The 12,653-nt window shown below is 34.4% G+C and overlaps 2 long non-coding RNA genes across 2 annotated transcripts; one reads left to right on the top strand and one right to left on the bottom strand.

Annotated features, from left to right (window-relative positions):
• Positions 1-151: 151 nt before the first annotated feature.
• Positions 152-7,369, top strand: LOC121252731. The gene is made up of 3 exons (XR_005938268.1): positions 152-163; positions 5,992-6,004; positions 7,205-7,369. It is a non-coding gene; the product is annotated as an uncharacterized LOC121252731 (long non-coding RNA).
• Positions 7,370-7,377: 8 nt separating this feature from the next.
• LOC121252732 lies at positions 7,378-7,689 on the bottom strand. Its single transcript, XR_005938269.1, has 2 exons — positions 7,578-7,689; positions 7,378-7,482 (listed from the first exon to the last, which is right to left on the bottom strand). It is a non-coding gene; the product is annotated as an uncharacterized LOC121252732 (long non-coding RNA).
• Positions 7,690-12,653: the final 4,964 nt, after the last annotated feature.

Genomic DNA, 12,653 nt, shown 5'->3' with positions numbered 1-12,653 from the left:
TAAAAAATAAAAGAAAAAATATTAAATAATAATAAAAAATAAGTGAAAAATAATAAATAGTAAAAAAATAGGTAAAATGTAATAATAAAATAAAGAATAGTAGTGAGAGTATTTGAGATATTTTTTTTATAAATGAGATGAGATGAGATGAGTTGAGATTAAAGTTAAAAAGTTAAATCAAATATTGTTAAAATATATTTTTTAATATTATTTTTATTTTAAGATTTGAAAAAATTGAATTGTTTATTTTATTTTATATTGAAAGTTAGAAAGTTGTAATGATTAGATTAGATGAGATGAGATATTTTCTAAAAACAAATGAGACTTAAAGAGTAATACAAGTAAGTGAGACTCACTTCCTCGTCAGCTATTATTTCGATTGGATGCAATCAAATTATATATGGTGCGTTTGTAGAGTACTCTCTCTCATTTTATCTTATTTATTTATTAGAATTGTTTTAAATCTTTAAACAAAATATAATAAATAATTTAACTTTCAAATTTTAAAAAAATAATAATATTAAAAAGTAATATTATAATAATATTTTATTCATCATTCAATTTTTATCTCAACTCATCTCATCTCAAATAATTCTTTTAGGTACAAGGATTTAGCACACCAAACCGCATACCATTTGCCTAGGTGTAGAGTTTTGTCAGTTGGCATTTTTATATTAAAAAAAATAATAGGAGGGTAAACGAAGAGAATAGAAAGAGAAACATCTTCAGGAAAACAACGCAGGCATCTCCCTTCCTCAACGCATTCATCTTCCCCAAATCTCTTCCTCAATGCAGGTATCTCCTTTACGCGTGATGGCAACGGTCTCCTCTGCACGCGACGGTCTCCTCTACCCACGACGATCTCCTTTGCATGCTATGGACTCATTTGCATCAAAGGTCTCAAGTACTCCATCCCATTATCAAAATGACTTAAAAACTTCTCTGGTCCTCTTTCTTTCTATTTTCAAATTGTCTTTTATGCCTCTTCCTTCCCTTCCATTATTTTCAGATTTTCTCTCCTCTTTATGGGATGGCTTTCACACATCTTGAATATATATAAATATATATATATATATATATATTTATATATATCCTTGTTGTGATGCCTTTCTCCTCTTTTTATGATGGCTTTCGTACATCTTGAATTAAAAAAAAAATGAAGCATATAAATTAAAGTTGAATGTCGATTTGCTCATTAATGTCTTATTTATATCTATATAGTTAAACACATATATGTAGTTTTGTTCAAAGATTTCAGTGGAACCTCTTAAAAACATGTTTGGACTGTCAAAACTGTTATTGGATAAGTCATCGTGGAACAACTTAGTCACACTAGTTAGTAAACGGAAAATGAGCAACTTCCTTCCAAAGAAAACTAATTAGAATAAAATCACACACAGCTTAAAATTTAGACGAGGGTGATACCATAGATTTATTTTGAATGCACAATTAAATATAAAAATGCAATTATATATGAATCTATATCAATATATGTGTTCATTTAGTTGGCCCATTGTTGTCCTTAAAGTGATCAATTTGCTCTCAAAGCAAGTTGATACTTTTTAAAGACACAAAAAAAAAAAAATGTTCAAGTTGGCCAATTGATTTCCATTAGATGATGACTTTGTTGTAAAAAAATAGAAGAATATCCCACAAAGATACAATTTTATTCTGGTGGATATTGCTTTTTAAGTGACTTCAACTTCTCTAGATAATTTTTATTGTTCTAAAATATTGGTAAATTTTATGTAGATGGAGAAAGGAAAAGAGCACACATCTCCTATCACACCTCCTACCACAGATCCATCAACAAATCCATCAAATCGGATGATACCAATACCATTTTATACATATTTGTCAACACCTCCGCACAGATCCATATATCAATCTAGCAGCTCAGGTATTTTGAATATTAATTCGACACCATAGTTATATTAATGTTTGTATTTATTACTATATCTTTGATTAATTGTCATTATTTATCTATATGTTAGATGATACCAATGTCTTTTTATCTGAATTTCTCAAGCTATATGCATGAGGGACATGCACCAATGCCACATGCTTGGTTATCACTATTCTTACTTTGTCTTGATGCCAACCCATCTCCATGGACTTCGCAAGTGATGAGTTCATTTCTTAAATAGCATGTGTATTTTTTAAAATGCTTATATTGATTTAAATATTGGTTTTTATTGTTGTAAACTGCATGTAAATCTTATGTTGGGATTTCAGTTATTAGCCCCCTTTCCGATTGGTTTAAACTCTGCAAGTTCAAGCCATGTGGAAGAAATTCAGGAGCCCACACCTAACTCGATGGAAGTTGAAACTTTGTCTAAACCCTCTGAATCCAAAGATGACAATGAGCGCGGGACACAAAATATTGTGCATGCTGACGGGGCTGCTATCATTGAGGAGTCGAAGTTGGGGATGGTGTTTAAATATGAAGAAGGGTTAGTTTCTTACTATAAAAGATATAGGAAACAATGCGATTTTGGGATAATGACACAAATGAGTCATAGGTTTGAGGATTGGAGGCTTAGATATGTGACAATGGGTTGTATTTGCGGTGGGAAGGCATGGAACCGAAAGAAAAATGTCGCGCGGCCACATCCGACATCAAAGATAGGTTGTAATGCAAGGATAAATACTGCGTTCATTTAAGGGGTGTTAAAGGTGTTGACTGTTCACAATACCCACAATTACGGGCTAAGTTCACAAAAGTCGAGGTTTTTTCGCTGCAACAGAGAAGTAAGTAAGTCTGTTAAGAGAGTGTTAGATACAAATGATCAGGCTGGTATAAGAATGAACAAGAGTTTCGCCGCTCTTGTGCAAGAAGCATGTGGGTTTGAGAACTTACCATTCAATGAAAAAGACTATCGTAATTACATTCACAAGGGACGCCACCTTCGACTTAGGAAAGGTGGCGCTGGAGCCATCTGTAAGTATTTTATTAGGATGCAATACAAGAATAATGGATTCTTTTCACTAATATATGGATGATGATGAGAGGTTGGAAAATGTCTTATGGACAAATGCACGATGTAGGGCAGCCTACAAATATTTTGGTGATGTTACCACATTCAATACCACATATTTGACAAATAAGCATGGGATGTCATTTGCACCGTTTGTTGATGTAAATCACAATGGTTAGTCAATCCTTTTGAGGGCAGGATTGATTTCTAATAAGGATACAGAAATATTTACATGGTTGTTTCAAAGTTGGTTGAACTATATGAATGGTGAAATTCTGAATGCTATTATCACAAATCAAGATAGAGCCATGAAAAATGCGATTGTGCTCGTCTTTCCAAATAGTTGACACTGATTTTGTTTATGACACATACTGAAGAAAGTACTTGAAAAACTCAGTTCGCATGATACAAGCAAAGTTGGGTTGAAAAGTCAGTTGCTAAAGTGTGTATATGGCTCTCAAACAATAGAGGAGTTTGAGAAATGTTGGAAAGTGTTGATTACGACATACAACTTGCAGGAGAATGCTTGGTTGTAGAGTTTATATGTTGAGCATACCTATTGGGCATCGGTATTCCTGAAAGAAATTTTCTAGGCTGGAATGAGTACAACCCAACGAAGCGATAAATGAATGTTTTCTTTGACGGGTATGTTCATACTATGACAAACTTAAAAGAAGTTGTTTATCAGTTTGATAATGCGTTAAGGAAGAAGATTGAGAATTAAAATGAGGTGGACTTTCACTCATTCAACGTCACAATTCCCGTCGTCTCTATCTCTCAACTTGAGAAGATATTTTAAACCATATACACTAACTCTAAATTTAGAGAAATTCAAAAAAGAAGTAATGGAGATGCTTGGTATTCTTCTAGCTATACACCTGAATGATAGTGTAATTGCAACGCATCATGTAGAAGATGAAGTTTTTGTTTATGATTTCATCAAGGAGGTGATCCAAATGGTGTACTTTAATGAGGCTGAAGTTGATGTGAAGTGTTCATGCGCACTGTTCGAAATAAGAGGGATATTGTATAGACATGTATTAGCTATTATGAGAGTTAACAAAGTGAAAAATGTGACAGAAAAATACATATTAGATCAATAGAGGAATGACATTAAAACGACATACACTCTTATACGAAATACTTATGACTCAATTGATGCGAGACCAGAAGTGAGTAGATTCACATATATTGAAAGTATGCTACAACGTTACCACAAATGCAACGTCATGTAATGAGCATGTTGATGATATGATAGATAAATTACATGCAATGAACGACGTCTATCGCACCAACAAGTCCCCCATCGACCCTTGGAACATGTTGCAATTACAACTGTCAATACAACTACAATTGGGAGTTTAAAGAAAGTACTGAGTCCCCTTGTAGTGAAAGGCAAAGGCAGACCGTAATTGCTTAGAAAAAAAAAATCAATAATTGAGAGAGTGATACCCACGACAAAGAAGACTACTCATAAAGGAAAACGTAAACAGGTCAATATATGTGTTCATTTTGAATATTTGTGCTTTAGCTTGTGTAATTGTTTGTTAGACAGAATCTTGGTTTTTATTGATTTGTAGCTGCATGGAAGAGATATCGAGATTGTTGACACGTGCAGGAATTTATTTGGGACCCACTAAAAAAATGAGCAGTACAAAGGTTGTCCCAAGTGGAAGAGGATGTCGCATAATAATTAGGAATAAATTCCTAGATTGTCTCATTAGGGAGAGTTACTTAAAATCAAACTCGTTTAAAACAGTAAAAATATTCACAAAGAGAAAATAAAAGTCGTGATATGTGCAATGAGAATTAAAAGGGCACTAGTCGTGGACTAGATTCATATTTTTAAATTTTTTTTAGTGTCGAAATGAAATGTAAGAGATTAACAAATTGAAATTAACAATCAAGGAACCAACAAAGCTAAACAATCTCAATTAATTAAAAAATTAATTAATTAAACCGTAATCAATTAAGTCCTAATTAATCTAATACATAATGGAACTAAAAGATTAACAAAACTAAACTAAAAACTAAGTTAGATTAGAAAATAATTAATGCAACATGAGCTGAAAATTGGAAAGCCCCAAAATCAAAATTTCAGGGTTCATCCTTGTATTTAAATTATAAATTCTCAAAATCAATCCATAACAATTGTAATGTCTATTTAATGGAAGTTTAAATAAGTAAGAAAAATAACTAACATCAAGTAAATAAAAAGCAAATAAAATGCCCAAAGGTCCCAAATATCTCAAAAATATATCATAAACTTTAAACTAAAATTAAATAAATAGTAGAGAGATGGAAGCGCAAGCCAAATGAATGGAAATGGAGATGGTAGGCAGTGGAGGAGGCTGGGCAGCAGCAGTTGGACTCTTCAAGGTTCTTCAACGTGCGGCGCTCTCTATTTGTGTTGCATCTAAAAAAAACAAGAAGAAAAAAATATGCTGGGTCCCCCGTGCCTTTTTATGTCTTCAAACGAAAGTGTAAAGCCTCAGCACCCTCTATTCGTTCAAAATCGAAAAGGCCCTTACTTTTTTTCTTTTTTCCGTGCGGCGTGCGTGCGTTTCTTTCTTTATCTTTTCCCGTGTATGTTGCCCAGCATGCTTTTGGAGAGAGAACCAAAAGAGTTTTACCTTGCTTTCGTCCAAACACCAAGAGAAAAAAATGTTGATGCCTTTTTTACTTTTCTCATGTTTTTGCATTTATTGGCTTGGAAAAAAAATAAATCAAAAAAATGAAATAAAAGAAAAGAAAATAATAGAATATAAAAAATGTATTCTGCAAGTGAAGATATAATGCACAATTAAATCAAAAGTTATAAAATTAAGTATTAACTATGCTATAAATCAATTCAAATCACAATTTGGATTTATGCATCTTAACCATTGTTTCATCTAAAACCAATAATAATGTAATGAAATAATTTAAATATATGGATTTTAGATGTATTAAATAAGCAATAATTCAGCTCAATCATTGACACGTGCAGGAATTTATTTGGGACTTAGAAAAGTGTTTCCGTTCAAGTTACATACCTCTTAATTAGTACTTTTAAATTATATTGTATTATGTTCTTTTTATTCATAGGATTGCTTTTAAATCAACTATATATATAATATGCTTAAGAAGTGGGCAGATTTTCTTGTAAGATTTCTCAAGTTATAATGTTTGATTTGCTTATTTCATCCTTTAAATTGATCTACTTTTTTTTTTTTTTTTAACTATTGTTAGATGTTCCAAAATATTACCAAAGTGTTGGACTTTAGTAGAATCCAGATTGACTTTGTAGAGATTGAGACACAAGAAAATGTAATGGTTTTTGTTGAACTTCATCACTCTCTCTAAACTAATTGATTTTGTTACATGTGGATGAGTTTTTAACTATTATATTATGTTCACATATGCAATTTGGGGTGGGTAGAACCCAGCCGGATAACTTGTCTGGGACACAACCGTGGCTATAAGTCAATGTACTTGGAGAAAATCTGGTTTATGAATATTGTATTGATCGAGGAATATTGTACTGATATTAAATACTTCTTTTTGGATGGTTGGGAAGTTGAGTTTAATATATTATTGGCATTTTAATTATATCTTACTTTATTTTTTCTGGATGGGAGACTTTTCGGAGCAAGTTGATGACTAATAAATTTTCTTATTTTCAAATGGGGATGCTTGAAACCTTGCGATCGACCGAGCAACTGGAACATGTTGCAAAACTCTTGTTCTATTTTGAAAGCTCTTTTTACTTGAAACATGTTGATATTTTTAGATCTGAGCAACAACCAAGAGGCCCTTCTAAAAACTTGACATAAAATTGTAAGGGAAGTTTGTGGAGGTTTATGTTATGTCAAATTCAAACAACATTGTCCCTGCATGGCCCAGAACATGATGTTTTGGTTCTTCTTTCTTTCGTTCAATTTAAAATCATTTTCCCTGCATGGGGTTGCAAAGCCATGGAACGTACTTCAGATTCTTAGAAAATAATTTTTTCCCATTATCTCTAATTCCACGTCCTTCAAATTCTCAAAAAGGCTAGCGGACAAATAAAGTACAAATCAAATTTATGATTACCAACATGAACAATAAAAGCTAATGCATGAGATTGCTGGTCACCAAATACCAATAAAGTAACCAACCAGATCCCTTAAGCCAAATACCAACCATAATATTTTGAATACACATAACTTATAACAAGCTATAAGTACAGACAGAAAACCAAAAAGTGGGTATTTACTGTGATCGTATCAAGTACAATGAAATTAAAATAGAAATAACCCAATAGATACGAAGAAGTGTGAGTTCAAGCCGGGTGTCTGCTTGTTTCCTTTGAATATCAAGTTGGTCGTTGTGGATTCCCAACTCCCTCTTTACAATCTATCTATTCCTCTCTTTTTCTAAGCACTTCCTCATTTCTTAACAACTCAATTTCTATCTTTACGAGTTCTTTTTCTCTTTCCTCACTGGTATTTGCCCATTTGAAATAGTTGCAGTGTGGTAACCCCTGATTATAAACAAACAAACGACGTGTATGTAAAATATCAAACTTTTGTAGAAACCCAAATGCACATAATAAAAATATATACCTCGGTATTGTACTATGGACACCCAAAGAATGATCGCCTCGGGTTTCTTGGCATATTCGATGTTCTAAGTGAAGCGAGCTTCCTATAGGTGCACATTGGAATCTTCATCGAAGTATGATTAACAAGAAAAGATGAATAAGTTGATGATGACATCCTGTCACAAGGAATTAGAAGTTGACTAATATATCCACCCAAGAAATGTGCAAACTTCAATACTTGTGGCTAGCAGAAAGCCTAGACATGAATGCATGGTAATACAAACCTTTTGGAAACTTGTTTAATACCATTTTTAGTGACTTTATTTCTACTATGATAATCAATTGTGTGAATAAATGAGAGATACTCATGCCACTCATCATACTATTGATGCATGATAGAAGTATAATAAGTGTGCATGTTTTTGTTTGCTGTAGTATGCATATGTTTGGTGGTTTTCCAAAGTGTGCTCTCACAAGTGCAGAGGGGACTCTTTTAATGATTTATTTGGTTAGTCATGTTTATAACGATGTTGTTGAATCTTATGGTTTCAAATGCATTGTGATCATTGATCATCTAACTAGCAAAGATAGTTCAACCACCTTGTTGGAGTGGAAGGTGCTTGATTGTAGATCATACAATTATAATTTGCAGCAAAATGCTTATTGTGCAATGTTTTTCCCTTCGATTTTTGTTCAGGCTTTTTTAATTGTTTATGCATTATGGTAGTATGATTAAGAGTAGTGTTGTTTCTCATCTTAAATTTTGTCAATGCTATCATTTTTGTTGACGAGACATGTTTAAAGGAAAATATTTTTTACATAGTTAGGTATGCAAGCCTTGCACAAATCCTTAAAGTAGAACAAATTATAAAGAAATGAACTTTTTTTAATTCTATTTTCTTTCAAAAAGTTTGTGCAGAGTTTACATATTTTAGGTGTGCATATCCTTATTTCTTGAAAAATATGGGGAAGGTAGAATAAGAGAAAGTAACAAAAAAAAAAAAAAGGCAAAGAAAGTGGGTTGATTTATAGATGAGAAGTGGCCATTAAAGTTGAATGCCCACATTCTATTTTCGATCTAAAAGAAAAGCATTGGTAAACAGGGTGCTGGAGTTGAAGGCCACCAAGATATTGTGACCAAATTCACTTTTGAGGATAGAATCTGATATGGGATACATAAAGGACAACTACTTGTTGGAATGAAAGGTCAATAGTTTGGACAAGACAAAAGTGTGGCGCCCCCAATCCCCCTTATATAAATACACAGGGATCGAGACGCCAGGATGGTGACAACACGGTCACACATCCCAACGAAGTGCCAGTGTGTGTACATGCAACAGTGTACAAATATAATAACGCAGCGGATAGTCAACTAAGTACTAGAATTTAAATACAAATATTTAACACAATTTATCTTTAAAAATTATACAGTCATCCCAAATATAATACAAAAGGTAAATACAGTAATTGATAAAAACACATAACTCACTAAACAGGAGCAATCCCAGATCACTCCTCCACCGGAGCCAAGCTAAGGCTCGTCATCATCGTCTGCATCAAAATCTGCGATACCATAAAATGGTACCACAGGTAAGTATAAACCAAACAACTCTCGAGATAAAAATACATTAATGCAACCAACAATATAGCAAAATACATTTAGCCATAAAATATCATTTTTTCCCAGAAAAATGATTATTTCCAACACACGCCAAAAATCCCATTTTGGCCCAAAATAACCGTAAAACATTTTCACATAAAATGATTCACACAAACAATCCATTTGTCGGACACTGTAGGCGGGAATCGCAGGCGGGACTCTACCACCGTCCCTGCTTACCACCATCCCTACCGCGTGCACCGTAGGCGGGAATCACAGGCGGGACTCTACCACCATCCCTGCTTACCACCATCCCTAACGCGTGCACCGTAGGCGGGAATCACAGGCGGGACTCTACCACCATCCCTGCTTACCACCATCCCTACAGTTCCTTTACACACAATAAATACTTAACAGAGCACTGTAGGCGGGAATCACAGGCGGGACACAACCACCATCCCTGCTTACCACCATCCCTACAGTCTCTTTTCCTTTTACTCACATGAAAATCCAAATCCAATAAATACATAAACATGTATGCAATACACGAAAACCCAGTTTTCTTTACAAACATGATCATGCATGCAATATGCGATGTACGTGAACAAGTCATATAAAATAATTTAAACGTAATGGTAAAGTCAAATTGAAATAATTAAATCCCACAGTAATTAATTTAAATATTAAAAGTAATTTAAATGCATAACAATAAATAAATATTTAGAAAGCACATAAAATTAATTTTCACCAAATTAAAATCATAGAAATAAACTTACTAAAAATCCAACCAATTTTAAAATAAGAGGATAAATTTTTGAACAATCAAAAATAATCCTTCAGTAAAAATACACTGAAATACGGGGTGTTACAAAAAGGCCGCACATCACAAGCCATTATGTGGTGAGATTGTGACAGAGTAGCTGGCAAGGAGTCAACCCTCTGAGCTGGTTGTGACTGTAATTTCAATTTCAAAAATGATAAATGCATGGTATAATAAAAATTGATTTCAATTATCTCAATATTTATGGCTAATAGATCAATTATCTCAATACTCACTAAGAAAACATTTCTCGATTTTCTTTAAATGTAACAAAGACTTTATTTTTCAACTAGAAGACAAAGAACCTCACAAAATTCTTGAAACGGGAATGATAGGGATGAGAAGTGGAGGTTGCAATTTGAGGATTTATCTACAATTATTTGATATTATTCATACATGAGAAATATTTGCGTGACATTAACAGATGCAACTGAAAATGAACAATATAACAATATAGAAATAGAACTTTGGTTCTTTATAGAAGATGCAAAGCATCTATGACTACTATAGACTTAGAGCATTGATGGAGAAGAACATTTAATTTCTGTTCTTTTTTTTTATGAGATAAAATATACTTTCATCTTTAACAAAAGTAAAAATATCATGAGTTTGAAACCACAATTGGTCTTTTGGGCCCTACAAGGTGTCTATGTTTTGAAATGTTATTATTTTTTATTCTCCTCCAAAATAAGAAGCAAATAAATCCTAAAATAACAATCAAAATAAAGTAAATTTCTAGATGGCCCTCCCATAAATGCCACCATTCTTTTATTGTCACAGTCACATTCATAACTACTTCAAAGTAGATTACCCTTAAGTGTGACTTTTGGATTAAGAACAAAATCCAGTGTCATTACTAGGGGTGCTACCCGCCCCTACGAGGTGGGCCACCCATTTCCCGCCCCCTGCCCCCGCATAGTGGGGGTGGGATTTCTTTCCCGCAATCCACCCACGTCCATTTAGGGGAGGGGTACCTAGTCCACTGCACGGGGTGCGGGGGTGGACTTCTATCCCTCCCCTCCCCAATCGATTACTATCATGTCCAATGTCCACAATTTTTCTAACCACAACGACAAACCATTGAAACCAAACCCAACAACTTGTCGATGGAATCAAACCCCCCAAAAGAAAATGAAAGTGAAAATCTGGTTTGAAGATCAAGAGAGAAGAGGGACTAGGTTTTAGCACAGAGCGAACTCGAAGGGGAGCGAAATAACCTCATTTGAAGATATGGAAACAGGCTCTGCCCTCTGTAGTCTGTGGACCTTGCAGACATGTTTGGAAAACAAAAGTTTCAAGAACTTGCAAAATAAAGAGTCCTGCACACGAAACTGGTCAGAGGAAGGAGATTTTGAGGAAGAAGACAAATAAGGTTGAAGTAGTAGATTCATCTACATAAGAGGGGCAAAGGCTCAAAGACAAGAGAGATCATGTGCGGATTGCGAAGAGAGTTTTGATTGAGAGAAACTAAGACGAGAGACGGAGAGAGATTGAGAGAGAATAGGGACTGAGTTGTTGAAGAAGATTCGGGAAAAGTAAAAGTTAAAAGCTTAAAACTTGGGGGGCGGGGGAATTTATGGAGCCGGGCTAAGCCCCCTCCATCCCCCCCCTCCGCATCGCCCCTTTCATACGGGCGGGGGGCCCCACCCCCCGCCTGTGTGGGGCTCACGGTCGGTACAGCGGGTGGGGGGCACCTGACACCCGCTGCCCACCCCTAGTCATTGCAGCTTCTTTCAAAACATGTATGTTCTTACTCAGAAATGCCTACCGCCCAGGGTACCCAAAAGGGCCTCCAATCATAAAATGTAACTAAACCCTTCAATATTAGAGATATTAGACTAACTACATATGACATATATTTGATGTCACTATATGGTAACATCATAGACCATACTATTATTTCAACCCAGAATTGGCATTTTTCATATTCTAATGCTATCATTCTTTATTATGGAACTTTTTCTAAAGTGCTTTTGGCTGCACCATACCATACCTACCAGCAATCTGCATTTTATCTTTCTATCATGACGGATCTTAGCGCCCATTAATTTTTAAAATCTCATTTCTATTTCAAGAGAGAGATCAAGCAAAAAATAGGAAAAGCAAAGATAGAGAAGTAGAAAGAGAGAGAGATACTTGTATGTTGAACTGTGTTGACAAAGAAGAGGGATTTGTAGGGATTAGGGCTTAGAACCAAAAATGGAATTTAGTTAGGGTTAGGGTTCAAAACCAAAGAGGGAAGAAGACATCTGCTTAGGGTTAGGGTTCATAACAATTTGAAGGAAAAAAATGGAATTTGACGGAGGAGAGAATGAGAATCGACATTGTTGAAGTGAATAGAATGGAAATAGAGAAAGGTCAGGAACACGAAGGGGCGAGAATGAAGAAACGGTGCGTTGTGGCATTTTTCCCTTGAGATCCTCATTCCATTTAAATTTCTTTCCCGCCCAAAACACATTCACAGATACTAAAATGAAACGCACCGTTTCATTAAATGGTACAACTGTACCTATTGGTGCGCTTCGGTGCACAAAACCGCTTGAGAATAGAGTTTTCTAATCTCAAATTACTATCTAAACCTTCCCTAATTTATTGTCTATGGGACATCTTTACTCTATAACCAATAAATGATAGTTATATTTTAGAGTCGTGCAATTTTTGCATTTTTTTATTTATTTAAAGTGAGTAAAT

Source organism: Juglans microcarpa x Juglans regia, chromosome 2S (assembly GCF_004785595.1).
Source record: "Juglans microcarpa x Juglans regia isolate MS1-56 chromosome 2S, Jm3101_v1.0, whole genome shotgun sequence".
Lineage (NCBI taxonomy): Eukaryota > Viridiplantae > Streptophyta > Magnoliopsida > Fagales > Juglandaceae > Juglans > Juglans microcarpa x Juglans regia.
This window is presented reverse-complemented; position numbering and strand designations above follow the sequence as displayed.